Source organism: Macrotis lagotis, chromosome 1 (assembly GCF_037893015.1).
Source record: "Macrotis lagotis isolate mMagLag1 chromosome 1, bilby.v1.9.chrom.fasta, whole genome shotgun sequence".
NCBI classification, from domain to species: Eukaryota; Metazoa; Chordata; class Mammalia; order Peramelemorphia; family Peramelidae; genus Macrotis; species Macrotis lagotis.
The window spans coordinates 467,291,923-467,307,312 of record NC_133658.1 but is presented as its reverse complement, the minus strand read 5'-3'; the positions used below and the strand labels follow the sequence as shown (position 1 = coordinate 467,307,312).

Sequence of the window (15,390 nt, the reverse complement as noted above, 5' to 3'; positions counted from 1 at the left end):
AGCTAGCATAAAAAAAAGGAGGAAAGTATTCTAGAGCATTCTGGGGTAAAATAAAAAATATTTTAGAGAGATGGCAAGTCTTAGTGTTGGTAAGATCTGGGTTCAAGTAATGCCTTGAGAATGTGCTGGTAAAAAAAAAAAAGAATGTGTTGGTAAATGCTAATTAATTGAATGAGGGAGGGGGAAAATATACACAGTGTTAAACTTATTCTGCAAGATTAACATATTCTCCCTCAGAGTAAATAAAGACCTAATTTATAGCATTTCCCTAAACCCTGAAAATCTGATGATTGCCTCTCTCTAGCAGGTTTGAGTGGATTCCAGCACTATAGGAAAGTTACTTAATCCTCAAAATTGTAAGTGGTTTGCTGGTCTGCAATGGTGAAGTAACGTCAATATATTATATCATAGGTTGCTCCCCTACACACACACACACACACACACACACACACACACACACACACACACACACACACGACTTCCTTACACATGGCATCTTATCTTTCAGGACAAAAATATAGTCAAGAGGTACCTAAACCTTTATTCCAAGATATTAGTGGACTACCTATATTGCCTGACATTGGAGAATATTTGATATAGGTAGAGAAAAATGGATGAATTCCTCAGATTGCCACTAAATAAGAATGACTGCAATTAATTAATTCCTTAGATTAATTAATTAATTCCTTAGATCATCACTAATAAAAATGACTAGAGGGGTGGCTAGGTGGCACAGTGGATAAAGCGCCGACTTTGGAGTCAGGAGTACCTGGGTTTAAATATGGTCTCAGACACTTAATAATTACATAGCTGTGTGGCCTTGGGCAAGCCACTTAAGCCCATTTGCCTTGCAAAAACCTAAAAAAAATGACTAGAAATTGAAATAACTGAATATTTTTGTTTGTTTATTTTTAGCTTTTTGCAAGGCAAATGGAGTTAAGTGGCTTGCCCAAGGCCACACGAAATAACTGAATATTTTTTATTCAGATCCATGATTTTTTCAGTATGGTAACTCACTATACTGAAACAAATGAACATCATTAATTAATCTATCACTTGTTATCTGAGTCACTAAGAGTTTAACTAAGTGATTTACCTACTTTATGTCAGAGCAGTACTTGAATTTCCATCTTCCTGACTCTACCTTTCTGCTTTTTATCTATTTAGTCATGCTGTCTCTTCAGGCAAATAATATTCTAGATAAAAAGGCAGATTTAAATGTTGTTTAATTAATTTAATGAGATATTTAATTCCAGACTTATTTGTATATTTTGAAATACTTCAATAGCAAATTATGGTTTGAAAAGGCAACTCAACAAAGACTTAAACAGAGGTATTTCTAACTGTGAAATGCTGTTAGGGAAAAAAGCATACAGAGAGAGAGAAAATAGACCAGTTCCATGGCAAATTTAAGCTCAGCAAATCTAAGAAGATATGGAATAAGGGAAATCAGTAACAAAAAAAAATAGACTTAGGAATGATCTTGCAGTAGGCAAGAAAATGAATCAATTCTTGAGAAAAAGAAAGAACCAATATAGGAATTTAAGAAAGGGAATAAATATTATTGTCAACAGTACCTAAATAATGATTTGGTACAGAATAGTCAAATGAAAGCAGTATATATTTTGCTAATCAAACTAAATTAAGAGATGTTCTGATGCAACTACAGAAGTGTTTAGTGTAGTGTTTCAACTGAAATATTTTATAGGTGTCTTATGACGATATACTGAGTCATATTTAATCAGTAAGTCATTTCTCTCTTAAGGAAGGCAATATACCTTAAGTTTTGCAGGTATGCTGCTCAGAACATAGAGGTATGATCACAGAATTTTTAATCTGTAAGAAACCTTGGAAATCTAGTACAGCACCTTCATATAACATACAGGAAACCTGAAACTCCCTCTAGTTAATAGTAAATCCATACAGGAAGAAGATTTTGCATTTAAATAGTATATAAATATATATTATATATATATATATACATATTATTCTACATTAAATAATATATATATTATTCTACATTAAATAATGTATATATATATATATATATATATATATACTATTCTACATTAAATAAAAGTTCCTATCATGAATTACATTTATGATTTTACTCACTGTTCATTAGAGTATTCTAATGCCACCAAGTCAGGTTGAATATTATAAGTATTTCATGACTCTTCAAATTAGAGAAACTGATGAAAAATCCCATTTACAACTTTTGCTATCATAAGGTAATTAATAATAATAATAATACAATAATAAAGGTCATACATGTATATGCCTCACACATAGTAGTCACTTCAAAATACTTATTGACTTGACATTGTGACTCATATTTCAGACACCAGATTTTTCCTATCATTTAGCAGTATCCTTTCCTCATTTTCAAGAATCACATGCCAACAAGGTCAGCCTGATTAGAAGAATTTACAAACAACATTTTTTCTGGATATTACCATAAATAAATCAATATCTAACTTTTAATTTATGATACCGCCTATAACAATGTTTCATCTAACTAAATGGGCTCAGAAAACTCAAAGAAATGGATGAATACAATGGAGAAAAATGTAGAATCTTTTACATGTAGAACCAATCTTAGACTATAAAAGTTTTAGAATAACGATGCTTTAAAAGGATCACAAACCATAAGAACTGTTAACTGATTTATATAAGCATGAAAGTATTTCCTAAACATAAGGAAAAAATAATAAAACTGGTGCTAACATATTCACAAGAGTGTCAATCTTGTGATTTTTTTAGTTTTATTGCATATGAATTGTTCACACTATAAATAATTTGTATTTGGTTTTTTTGTTGTGTTTCAATTACACTCTTTAGTCCCCCAAAACCATAAAGGATTTAACATATTTTGAAACTTTCCTTATAAAACTTAGGTTTAGAAATGTGATGATATATAGAGACTAGTTTACTATACCTGATTTTTTTTCTATTTCTCAGGTCTTTCCATTCCATTTTCTTATCTTAACCCATCTTTATATAGCTTTTATTCCCTTCCCCACTTTTAAGTCTCTCCCCTTTCACCATGATTCAAATTCTTTTGCAGCCGATAATGAAAAAGAAACAAAAATATCCTCAAAGAGACTATCAAATAAAGAGCCTACCAAGATTCTCTGACTTAAAAACATATGCCTTAATAACATCTATGCTTAACTGAATGGCTTTCCCACTGAAAGGGATAAAAGAGTTCAATTCAAAGAAGTGTGGTGAAGGGGTTCTAGCTCCTCAGAGATAGGTATTCTCCAAGTTTTGCTTTTTTTTTAGTTTTTTTAGTTTTTGCAAAGCAATGGGGTTAAGTGGCTTGCCCAAGGCCACACAGCTAGGGAATTATTAAGTGTTTGAGGCTGTATTTGAACTCAGGTACTCCTGACTCCTGGGTCTGTGTTCTATTCACTGTGCCACCTAGCCACCCTAAGTTTTGCTTTTTTAAAAAATTTCTTTTTTTCACTGTTGAGATGTTGGCCAGGTACCACTGTAGTAAGGCAAGCAAATGCATACAGGGAGAGAAATATCAAAACAGATAACAGATCTTTAGCATTCTAGATGTCATGTTGCACTTTCTCTGAACACTGCAAAACATATTTTCCTACAAAAAATTTTATTGTTCCGATTCCCTGAGTACTCCATAAAAGCCCAAATGAAGCCATATTCTACATTACCCCAAATTATTAGCATTATATATAAGGCATATTCTGAATTAAATATATTTGCAGATGGGGGTTACTAGAGGACTTAGCATTGTGATTGTCATAAGAAATTTTATTCTAAGTTCAAAAGTAAAAAAAAAGAAAAATTGAAGGAAAGAAGGAAGAAAGAAAACATGATCCACTTTCAAGGACTTGCTTGTATTAATATTTAATGCATTGTCTTATGGAACAAATATGTCATATCTTCCTTACTTTAAATTCCTTTAAGAACTTTGTTATTATTACTTCCATATCTAAGCTATGTATTACATATTTAGATTTCTGTTTCTTATACCTCATAATCATAGTGCATTGTACACAAAGGGAGAATTATATAGTAGGACAATAAATCCTATATTAATTTACATTTGCTGCAATTACCAGCTAGATTTTTCAATTGTATATAGTTTGTACAGCATGAATAAGTTAGTATTGTGTTGAACTTAAAAGAAGCAATGAAGATAAAACAAGCCATAGGAACAGTTTCTGGCTAGTCTTTTTTCACTCCATGCCTTCCACACAAACATTTTTTAAAGGATCTTCAAGTACAGAACTTTTGGCACAAGAAGGAAATAAAACTGCATAGCTACAATACAGGCAAATGAAGATTTGTAGATGGAGAATACCTTTATATATAAGTCGCCCATTTGGAAGTCTGCATGAAAACTGACACATTCTGCATTTTGGTGCTCATGTTATCCAAAATGTATTTCTCAAGGAGAAAATTACTTTTTCTTGTTTTAGAACAGGCAAAGGTGCCTTAATTGTCTATGTATTCCAAAATCCAAATATTATGAAGCTTTGTAATCAATCAGTGAGAATTCATTAGGTTCCTACAATGGATCAGGTAAAAGGAAAGGGAGCTCAGAGACTATCTAATACATGGGATTTGGAGTTCACCAGAATCTCAATGAATAGTGTTTTCTAGAGAATATTCTTTTAAAGCATGTGTATGATGTTAATTCATCACAAAAAAGTCATACAAATAGCAATATCTAGTTAGAAAAGTTGTCATTGAATTTAGGAAAGAAAATAATGAAAATGAATTTAAAAAAAAGTAAATATTTGCTTTCAGGGTATTGACACCATGTATCCCTAGATAACACCCATATTATTAGTCTTCCATTTTCACTATGTGAGGCTTCAAGATGACAGAGAGGATAGAATACCCAGCCTTGAAGATTTATCTTGAGGTAAAATTTGACACTTACCAGCTGTGTGACCCTAGGAAAGTTGAGTATGCCTGCTTACTTCAGTTTCCTTATCTGTAAAATGAGCTGGAGAAGGAAACAGCGAATAACTCTAATATTTCTGTCAAGAAAATCTTGGAATCATGAAGAGTTAGGCACAACTGAAAAACGACTAAACAAAAACAACACCAGGATGACCTCTGTGCCTAGAATGGAGTCTGTAACAAATACTTTTTAAGTACAAAACAATTGTCTTTGGAATTTTAAGGTTATATGATTCTACAATCGTCAAATCCTGCCTCTTTCACATAATATGTGACATTAGGTAAAATCCCTTAGACGCTGAGGTTTCTCATCTACAAAATGAGGGAACTGGTTAAACGAGATATTTTTTAAAGCTCCTCCTAAATTTCGTTATCTTAGAATTTTTAAAAATGTATTACACCTAGGAAAAACAAGCAAGCAAACAAACCAAAAAATAAGCAATTATGGAGAGAAACATTTTTCAAGGAGGCAATTACTGTTGCCTTTAGGTGAAGTATCATTTTTGCAAGGGAACAGAGTGACAAGTGTAAGTAGTCAGGTATAGTGAAAAGAGACATGACCACAAGACCCAACTCCAAAACTCCACTCTGCTACTAACAATATGTAACATAAGTTACAAAGTTAAAATAAAGATTGAACTAGATCATTTAGATGGCTCCTTCCAACTCTAAATCTAATCTCCTATGAGAGATTTATGTATAGCTATGATATGCTCCAGGGAAGAGAAGACTGTTTATTAGTCATATTGAAAACATCTTTTCCATACTGAAAACATGCATTTCAAAACTCAGTGTTATTTTTATTTCTCACAACATATAGGAACCATCCTTTGGGGATGGAAAACTCTGAAAAAGATTTTAAAAATCTTTCTATAGATTTTTCAGTACTGAGACTGCTTTTTTACAAATTTCTAATACTCTTAATATTCTAGTACTATAATAGATTTCTTTATATATATATTCTATTAAAAATAAAATATTAACTATTAAGAAATGATACTTTTAACAGAGTATAATTATGATAAAATAAGAAAATCAGAATTTTTAAAATTTCAATTTGCTTAATCAATCACCTTAAATATATTGTCTAACTCATGAGAATATAAGCTTCTTAAAGGAAGGTCTTTCCCCCCACTTCCTTTTTCTTTGCATCTCTAACTCTTAGCAGAGGGTTCGCTATTTTCTAAGTGCTTAATAAATGCTTGTTCAACTGATTATGCTACTTTTTTATACTACTCTTTACTATCAGTTTTATTAATCATAGTTCTCTTTGGAGCTTTTCAAATACCATCAACAGAACTGAAATGATTGAAAAACAATTATGCTCAAAAGGGAAACATTCATACACATCTCTATATATGTAACTATTTCATGTATGAAATATATATGTATATATATATGTATATATATATATATATATATATATAGAAATAGGAAATCAATTTGGAAAGTTCCTCTCTTAATTCAAATTAGCAACTCATCTGTAACATAACATTTTAAAGACTTTGCTAGGGTACTAAAAGGTTGACTGATGTGCCCATATTCAAGCAACCAAAATGTAAATACTGTTCTTCCTGCATCCAAGGGCATACTGCTAACCTAATCTATTATGTGACCATGCTCACATACAGACTTATATGTTTATGAATTTTAATTTAAAAAGAACTTCTTACTTTAAATGGAATGCAACTTTAGAAATTATAGTTCCCAAAAAGCCTCAAAGGGCAAAAAATATGGGGACTGGTGTTGAAATAGTATTTTAGTTGTGAATGCTTATCTTGTCAAAAAATACCAGTTATAATTTGAATTGAATACTCCTAAATTTTTAAGAACATTTTCCATTGCAAAGGAACTAAAATTTTAGAGTAGAACTAGGAGAAAAAACTGAAATCCTCTAGGTGGCCATCACTAGCAACTTTTCATTATTTTTATCACAATTCTAACACTTTGCTGATGTCACATATCACTGTTTATATAAAGTTTATTTTAAATACAACAACCCAAACAAAACGTTGGGGTCATTTCCACACATTTGGAAGGAGCTGTTAAGTCACATGTCAGACCTCATTCACACCATCTTTAAATAAAAATTTATCTCCTTTAGTTTTAACCCTCAACTAAATTAGCACTTCTAATCTCTTCCCTCTTCTATTTTCTATTATTATAAAATGAAGATTTATTAACTATCAATTCTTTATTAGTAATATTAATAAATTTTTGTTTTGCTGACAGATAGTTTATACACACACTTCAATAACTAAAGTCAGTGTGAGAACTATTTTTTTTTTGACAAGGCAATTGGGCAAAAGTCATTTGTCCAGGGTCAACATAGCTAGTTAAGTGTCAAGTGTCTCAGATCAGATTTAAACCTGGGTCCTCCCAACTCCAAGGCTGGTGCTCTAGTCACAGACAATTGAAAACTATTTAGAAAGGGAAGAGTACACTGGTGAAAACATGAAGCATAAAAGTTTTGTGAATATCAATTGAGCACACCTAATCTGAACAATGACAAGGAAAAATAAGCTATATTTTGAGATTAGTTCCCCATATTGTTCTGGGTGGTCCATTGCCAATTAAATGTTTAGAGATGAGTTATTGGTTATCCTTTTCCCCCCTTTTTTCAGTCTCAATTTCAAAAAAGCTTAAATTTAGGCTATGCTAGAAACAGATCCTTCCTCTCTATAGTTATTCATTGCCATCATATGGAAGAACTATCAAACTCTAACCTCACCCTAATGACTCCTCCAATCAGTATCTGTTTTATAATATCATTCACATTCAGTGAACAGTGTGGTCCTTTGAAAGGCCAAATGTGGGTTGTACTGAGAAACTGACAAAATAAGAAAATATTCAGTAAATGAACATGACTGAGGAACATAACAGCCTGTTTCTGTTTCTATAAGCTGTCTTGTTAATACTCTAGACTACATAACTTTTATTTCTGACTTTGATCATCAGTTAAGTGTCTATCATAACTTTTCCCTGTGATATAAGTATTTTTCAAAAGGAACTCTATCTTTCTGTTTGATATCTATCTAAACTGATGTCTCTGTCTTTCCATGTATATACTTACACACATAATAGCCAACTGAACACACATATACTACACACATACACATATGCCAACTGTTCTGTACTAGAATTAATTTACCTACTGCCACATATCAATTATCACTCAAACACTACAGTAACTGGAAGACAGGGTAAATCATTTAAACCACTCTGAAAACTTTTCCCCTGTCATTATGAAAAGAAGTATATATACCATGATCCTTGAAAAAGGCTCTCCCTCCTGCCTTAACCTAAATCATGATTTAGATATGCTTGGAATATGTATCCAGTATACATTCTAATACCAGGGTCAGAACTCAGTATGGTAGTTCTAAGAATTTTCTTGAAATCAACTAAGGAATCATTTAAAATATATTCTTAATGATTTAAGGATATCACAACATTTAATTTTTTAATGACAATATACTTTTAAGCGCTAGTACTGTAATCATGTAGAGTTTTCTTTAGGACTACTTGAAGTGATAGAGTGTTAAAAGCAAAAAAAAGAAAACTCATTATTTATTTCTGAATAGATATCTCATTAGTTTTTGGTTACTGTCCTTGAATTAATACAGAGAAACCCTAAGTATTTTAAAGGAGACTCCTAAACAGATACTTGAAAATTTATAATTCTGTAAATTTCATGATGTAAATCTAACACACTACATGTGTGTATATGATGAAGATATATATATATATGTGCATACATATGTATGTATAAATGGGATGGGGAAAGATGTTACCAAAACCAGATGTATGGAAAAAGCCTTCAAGTACTAAGGATTAGTACTCTAAGCTAAAACTAAAGCATGTGAATTTTCATGTTCTTTGAAATACACTTGCTTATTAATTAAATTCCATCAAAATACTTTGCAAATATTATAAAGCAATAGATCACTCTCAAGTACTTTTCACTGTTTTCAGATTTGATGTATTTAGAACATATGCAACAGTATCTCTTTCTAAAAATATAAAGAAAAACAATTCTACCATCAAAGAAAATATTCAGACTTAATGAAAGCACCCAAAACTAATGATATTCATATAAGAAGCAATAAAAATTAAATGTAGACTTATAATAATTCCCTTTCCAAAAAGGCAAAGATCTGATTTTTATACACTGAGTTCAAACTGATGAAATAATTATCAGCTTGCTATGGTGCCCCAAATTATTTTCTTACATGACTGGTAAAAAAAGGTATTAACATATCTAATAGCAATTGTCTATTTGTATTTTCCATGAGTAGCATATTACTGAATTTTTAATCTGAAATCATTTATATTAGCAGGGAAGTTAATGTAACATTGATGGTCTTAATGTTAGGATAAATGGAAGCTCCAGAGATTTTCTGGGAACAATAAATTAATTCATACATGTGCCTTTGTCCTCCAACCTTCTTCCTCTTTCTACAGAGGGAAATCCTGTCAGTATATTTGAAGATGACATGTTTATTAGATTTCTTTTCAAAAGGCCAACTAAAGGTAATGAAGTAATCCTTTTTTCTAATTAGAATTTTGTTTTAATTTCATAATCATTACAACTCTTCTACTTCACAAAAAGCTGTTATACCTCAAGGAAAATCATGCAGAAGACTGAGATGAGAAGCTACATCACCAAAATCAGCCCAATTAGATTCAAGGTATTTAATTGACACATTTTTATATTTTTTATGCATGTTCTTTAATACTGACTCTAATTTACCAGTGCATTTGGATACTTCCATTTTTCTTACATTAGGATAAACACATTTAACTCAGAACTTTCCTTCCCTTCCCCTCCCCTTAAATCTTGGCAAGTGCTGAATTAGAATGAGGAAATTACCCTCCTCTCGGCTCAGAAAACTGTTCAGAAAATGTTCCTGGTGTTTTAATAACCTGACTGTTATATATCCATTCAAGAATAGAGGATATGAGCATATAAAAACCTTTTCCTCAAACTGACCAAATAATGAAATAAAATAAAAATCAGCAAGAAGAATCCATACTACCACCTTGTGGTTTCTTTTTGCAAGAACAGCACCTGCTCATTCCAAAGCCCCCAACTACCCCCCCACCATTTTTTTCAAGTTGGGTCCAGATATGACTTAAATTGGCTTTTTTTTAGAAGAGACCAACTACTTTATTTTGTTCATTTGAATTAAGATCATTAAGATATCATAAATAACCTGCATCCCAGTTGACTCGAGTCTTTTCCCCCCCATTACTCCCTCACCGCCCCACCTCCCCTCTCCCACCCCATTACCTTCCACCATAAAGCTTCTATCACAAAACCTCCCTTTAACTGTCTGGGACCTTAGGCTCATCACCATCATCACCACCATCATTATTTCAGTAATATATCAAGCATGATCTTTCTCCCTCAGGATTCCACCACCTGCGGGTCTTTCCAGAAAGACTGAAAAAACTGGGACACCCCGAGCACCGAGAGATCGTTGCAGGGGTAGGTGGGCAGGAAGCACAAGTCTGGGAAAACTGTATTCTCTGGGGAGAGGCATCCATCCGTTGCCAGAGTACTCGGTTGGATCATGGACCCTGAAGGTGGAGAGGGAGAAAGTCTCCTTCCACAGCTTCCACTGCCTCTTCAAGAAGGGGTCTCAATTGTGGCTCTAAAAAGTGTGGCGGGCTCTGGGGATGGAGATAACCCAGAGCTCCCTGACCGCGCGCAATGGGCTAGCATCCCACCTGCTCGGGGAGCCGCAGAGCCCGTAGTTAGGGAAGGGGCTGGATCTGAGCTGGCTGCTGTGAGGGCGGCTAGCTGGTAGGGGAGACTGAATGATCTTGTCTTGTCTGGAACCAGAGCCAGCACAGACCTAGCAATGAATGGGGGTTGAGGGGAGTCAAAAGGAGAATGGGGGTTGGGAATCGGGACAGAACCAGGGGGTGGGGAGAGCAAGTCTTAGTTCTCTCTCTTCCATTCTTTCCCCTCCCCAATATTTCTCACGCCTTGCTGTTGCAAACCCACCTCTCCCCTCCCCCCCTCCTTCCCATTACCAGGGCTCCGACACCCCCCCCCCCAACCCCCACGCCTTCGTGCAACTCCTAACTCCCCCCCTGCTCAGTACCCACCCGCTGTTCTGCAGGTCCGGGAACCCTATCCGGAGGTGGGCAGTAATGAAACAGGTCTGACGTTAGGGATGGCTTGGAAGGGGGGAGGGGCAGGGGGAAGAGCACAAGTTCACCAGCTTTTTGGGAACCCCACATTGCACCTCACCTTTCCTTCTCCCCGCGAGGCTGCGGGTTTAGTAGGTTTTAGCTATCAGCCCTGCAGACTAAACCGGAGGGGTTGGAAGGGAGGTTGGTCCAAACGGTTGGGTTGGAGGGAAGTAAAGAGCAGTTAGGTGGGGATTATTATTTTTCCCCCTGGGGAGTGGCGGGGGGGGGGGGGGCACTTTGGAGTTTAGGATTCTGTTTTGCTTTTAAGAGCGATGAAGGTGGGGTCAACGCTCCAGACCCTCTTAGGGCAGGAGTCGGGGTGGGCCGGACATAGGGTTCCTAAGAGGGCTGTTTGAACCCCCAGACCCAGACACGGGGCAGGATTGGCACCGATTGGAGCTTCACTTGCTCCAAAGGCCAGGGTGCGGGAACCAGGCATTTTTCAACTTTTCTCTCCCTCCTGAGGTTCGAAATTGTGTTTCGGGTAGAAGCAGCAGCTGCATCTACCTTCAGACCCAAGTGGTTCAGAGAGACTCCGGAAGAAACAAAACCACCGGGTTTCTTCCCCGCCCCCCAACCCCTCTACTCACCACCCACCCGGCGCCCCCGCTGTTCCCCATCCCCCACCATATTCCGACCCCCGGAAAAAAATGAATAGGAAAAGCCCACGCTGCCCTCTCCTCCGCTTTGCAGAGGTGGAGAGAGATACGCTACCGAATTTTAATTTTTATCCCCGAGGTATTTTGCACACCAAGATCTCTTTTCGCAGTAAAACCGAACACGAAATGCCAGTTTCTAATCAATCACGTGCGTTATTCCATGCATCACACAAGCCGTCATTTTACCAGAGCCCAGCAGATGAAGGGGGGGAAAGGATGAATTGCTTAATGCAACACAAGCCAAGACTGCTTTCATTCCTTTTTTTCCCCCTTTTTGGTTAACCAAAAAACCCAGGATGCGTTGGTTTACAGTTTCCTTAGAGAAGAAGGAAGAGGAAAAGAACCCAGACGCTCACAGTTTCATAAAGTGCTCCTTATTTCTTCATCTCTCATCTCCCGCTTTGCAGAAAATTGTAGCTTTGCTTTTTCTCTCCCTGTACTGCAGATATTTTTCCCCCTCTCTCCTCCACACTCTTCTGTTTATTTGTATGTAAGGCAGAGCTACTTTGTAAACACATCACATAGAGCCCCCAGCGCTGTTCAAATAGCTGATTGCAGCAAAATGCTTCCAAACCGATGGCGTTCCAGCTTTTTTAGGCAAAAAAAAATAAGATATGTATATCGAGATATGCATGTATCTGTGCATGCTTAAACATGCACATACATGTTCATACATACACCCGTAACGACCCCATTGAGATAGACAATATCATGGGGGAGACATGTCAGAAAGTATCGTCCAAAAAAAAAAGAAAAGAAAAGAAGAAATATCAGGAAAAAGTGAAAGCCAGAGCACCGCAGTGGAGCCTGTCACCTTTTGCTAGGGTAAAAACTGCAAATGAAATATTAAGAAAAGGAACGGTTTAAAAAAAAAGAACTCATAGAAGAGTATCTGAAATTAGTACCTACCTTAGCCGGGGGAAAGCTGCATCTGTTTTAAGTATCCTTTATACACAGCCAGGCTCTTCCAGGGAATCCTAACTGTACATGATACAGGAGGGTTTAATCAATCCAGGCTCCTCTCCTTTTGGTAATCCAAGGAGATTTTTTTGTCCAAAGGAATGCAAAAAACACCAAAAAAAATCAGGGCTTGAAGGAAATCGGTGCTTTCTGTTGTAAATGACCTACATTCAGGAACAAAATGCATTACAAACCCAGCAAGAAAGGAAGAGTTGTGTATTTCTGAGTGAGAGCTCTGATTGCCTATGCAGAGAGACAGAGACAGGGAGAGAGACTGATCCGCAAGAAAAAGAGAGATTGAGGAGGGAGAGAGGTCCAGGCTGTACCACTCTCTCCTTCTGCTATTGGACCAAACTGAATGAAATTTACAAAGCCAGCAGCCAATAGATCTCTGCAGTCTGCCTCATCACTACAGAAACCATATCTACATCTACAACCTAATGCAAGGAGCATCTAATCCTAGTGCAAACCAGCTGTAACAGAATTATCCTGGGTGCCTGTATGGTTGAACAGGTGGGTATGTTACAGATGTGAAGTATGACAAAAAAAATGCATATGAAAAATTAAACTGACTCTGCAATTTTTTCCTTAATTTCTACTCAAAGATCCTGTATGGAAAATATGCTAGTCTATTTGCAAACATATTTAACCATTTAAGTCCTGCTTTAAACAGATCCTGATTGGTTGTAAGCATGATAACAATAAATATCCACTATTGGTTGTCAGATTGATAAGGATTTTGCTCTTTCTGTGACTACCACAATTTTTTTTAAATGTAGTATTGCGATTTTTATTCATTTATTTATTTAGCAGTTTTAGTAACTAAAGTACAGCAAAGATCCATTAAAGTGAGACATTCTGTACACTAAAATAACTAATTGAGAGTTGTATACATTATTTCCCTTACTTGCATATACTATATTAAACAGAATATCTTTATACAAATGTAAAAATATGGTTGTGTGGTTGATAAAAAATTTAAAAATTTTGATGCTTACTTTGTGCTTATCAGGGTGATATGATCTCAAACAAAGTTCATATAAGATAGTATTATCCTATACCCAATGAAGTTTACAGAATATTGTTAGATTCTCTTAATTGATGTTGGTTTCATATATTTAGCCCTCATTAGTTTTGGATACTGTGACAATGTGTTTAGACTTGGCGTAGATAAGCTAGATCTTCAGTGGACCTGAAGGTGGCCTAAATCTGAAAAACTTAGTTAAGAACATGTGGTTGTGGGGGGGGGTAGAGTGAGATATACATATATTCAATAATAAATATTAATCAGTTAGTATATGTAACTCTTGATACTGAGAACTGTAGGTAGTACACAGCCATAGACAATAATTTCTGTCTTGAAAGAGCTTAGAATGGAATGGGGATATAAAATGTGTACAAATAGCAATGCTTAGCTGCATGTCTATTAAATAAACACTAAAATAAAGTCAGAGGATTGAAAAGAAAGTCTGACAATAATAAAAAAGTATTCTGGGCTTAAAAAATCAAAAGATTAAAAGCTGTGTCAACTTGGCAAGTTACTTTATTTGTCTATACCATAGGTTCCTCATTCGTAAAATGACTGAGTTTAATAGGTTACCTTGAAAGCATGTCCCTAAGACCTTAGATTCTGAGATCAGAGGAGATTTCATGGAAGACCCAACATTGGATATAGAATTTTGAAGAATAGTGATCAATTTTATAAAGTGGAGGATGGTGAGGGAAGAGGAAAGGATAAACTTTCAGGTATAGGTAATAAGTAGGGAATCACAAGAAGACCAGTTTTGATGAAAGTTTCTGTTTGACATTAGTGAGTACTAAGTTTGGAAAGGTTGCTTGGTGCTAGATTAGTCCCTGAATGTCAAGATGAGTAGGGCAGAGGTATCATCAAAGCAATGCAGTGTGCATTATAAAATAAAGTGGGGGAAGAAAATGTGATGGCAAAGGGATTAGTTAAATTATTACATTAGTCTAGGACAGGATGGTCAGGTCACAACCGTCCTGGTTTTCAGTAGTAGAGTGCAGTTGAAAGTGAAGCCACAAATATACAATGCAAAGAGTGCCAGACAAGGTCAGGCAAAACTTGGGTTCATATGCCACCTCTGACACTATGATACCACTTCTCATAGGGGAAAATAGTACTTATAGCACCTGATTCATAAAGTTGTTATATGTAATGTACATAGAGCATTTCATAAATCTTAACTTGTTTTATAAATGCATGTAAACTGACAGCAACATGCATAATCTATATCAACTTGCTTGACTTCTCAAGGAAGGAGGAGGGGGAGGGAAGAAAGGAAAGCACACAAAACTTACAATTTTAAAACATTGCTAAAAGTTTGGGTTGGCATTTAATTGAGAAAAGTTAAAAATAAATATTAAAAATGTGTAAATCACTTTGTAAGCCTTAAATTCACCATACATCTCAGCTGCTATTAGAATTCCTCAGAATACCGTTCCAAGTTTTCTCCTCTCTCTTAATGCCTCTCCAGGTCATATCCCATACTTAAAGACTTTCCTACTTTACATAAAAGGTTGGTGGCAGCCAATCTGAACTCCCTCAGATCTCTTCCTCCATTTCATATTACTCAGCATCATAACCAGTATTTCCTCCTTTCCTCTC

The 15,390-nt window shown here is 35.4% G+C and overlaps 1 protein-coding gene across 1 annotated transcript in view; it reads right to left on the bottom strand.

The window, feature by feature from the left end:
* The window catches only part of LOC141506660 (neuroligin-4, X-linked), a 478,208-nt gene extending 465,121 nt beyond the window's left edge, over nucleotides 1-13,087 (bottom strand). The window contains exon 1 of the mRNA XM_074213614.1: nucleotides 12,714-13,087. The gene's annotated coding sequence lies outside the window, so the exon portion shown is untranslated. The remainder of the gene's footprint in view (nucleotides 1-12,713) is intronic.
* Nucleotides 13,088-15,390: the final 2,303 nt, after the last annotated feature.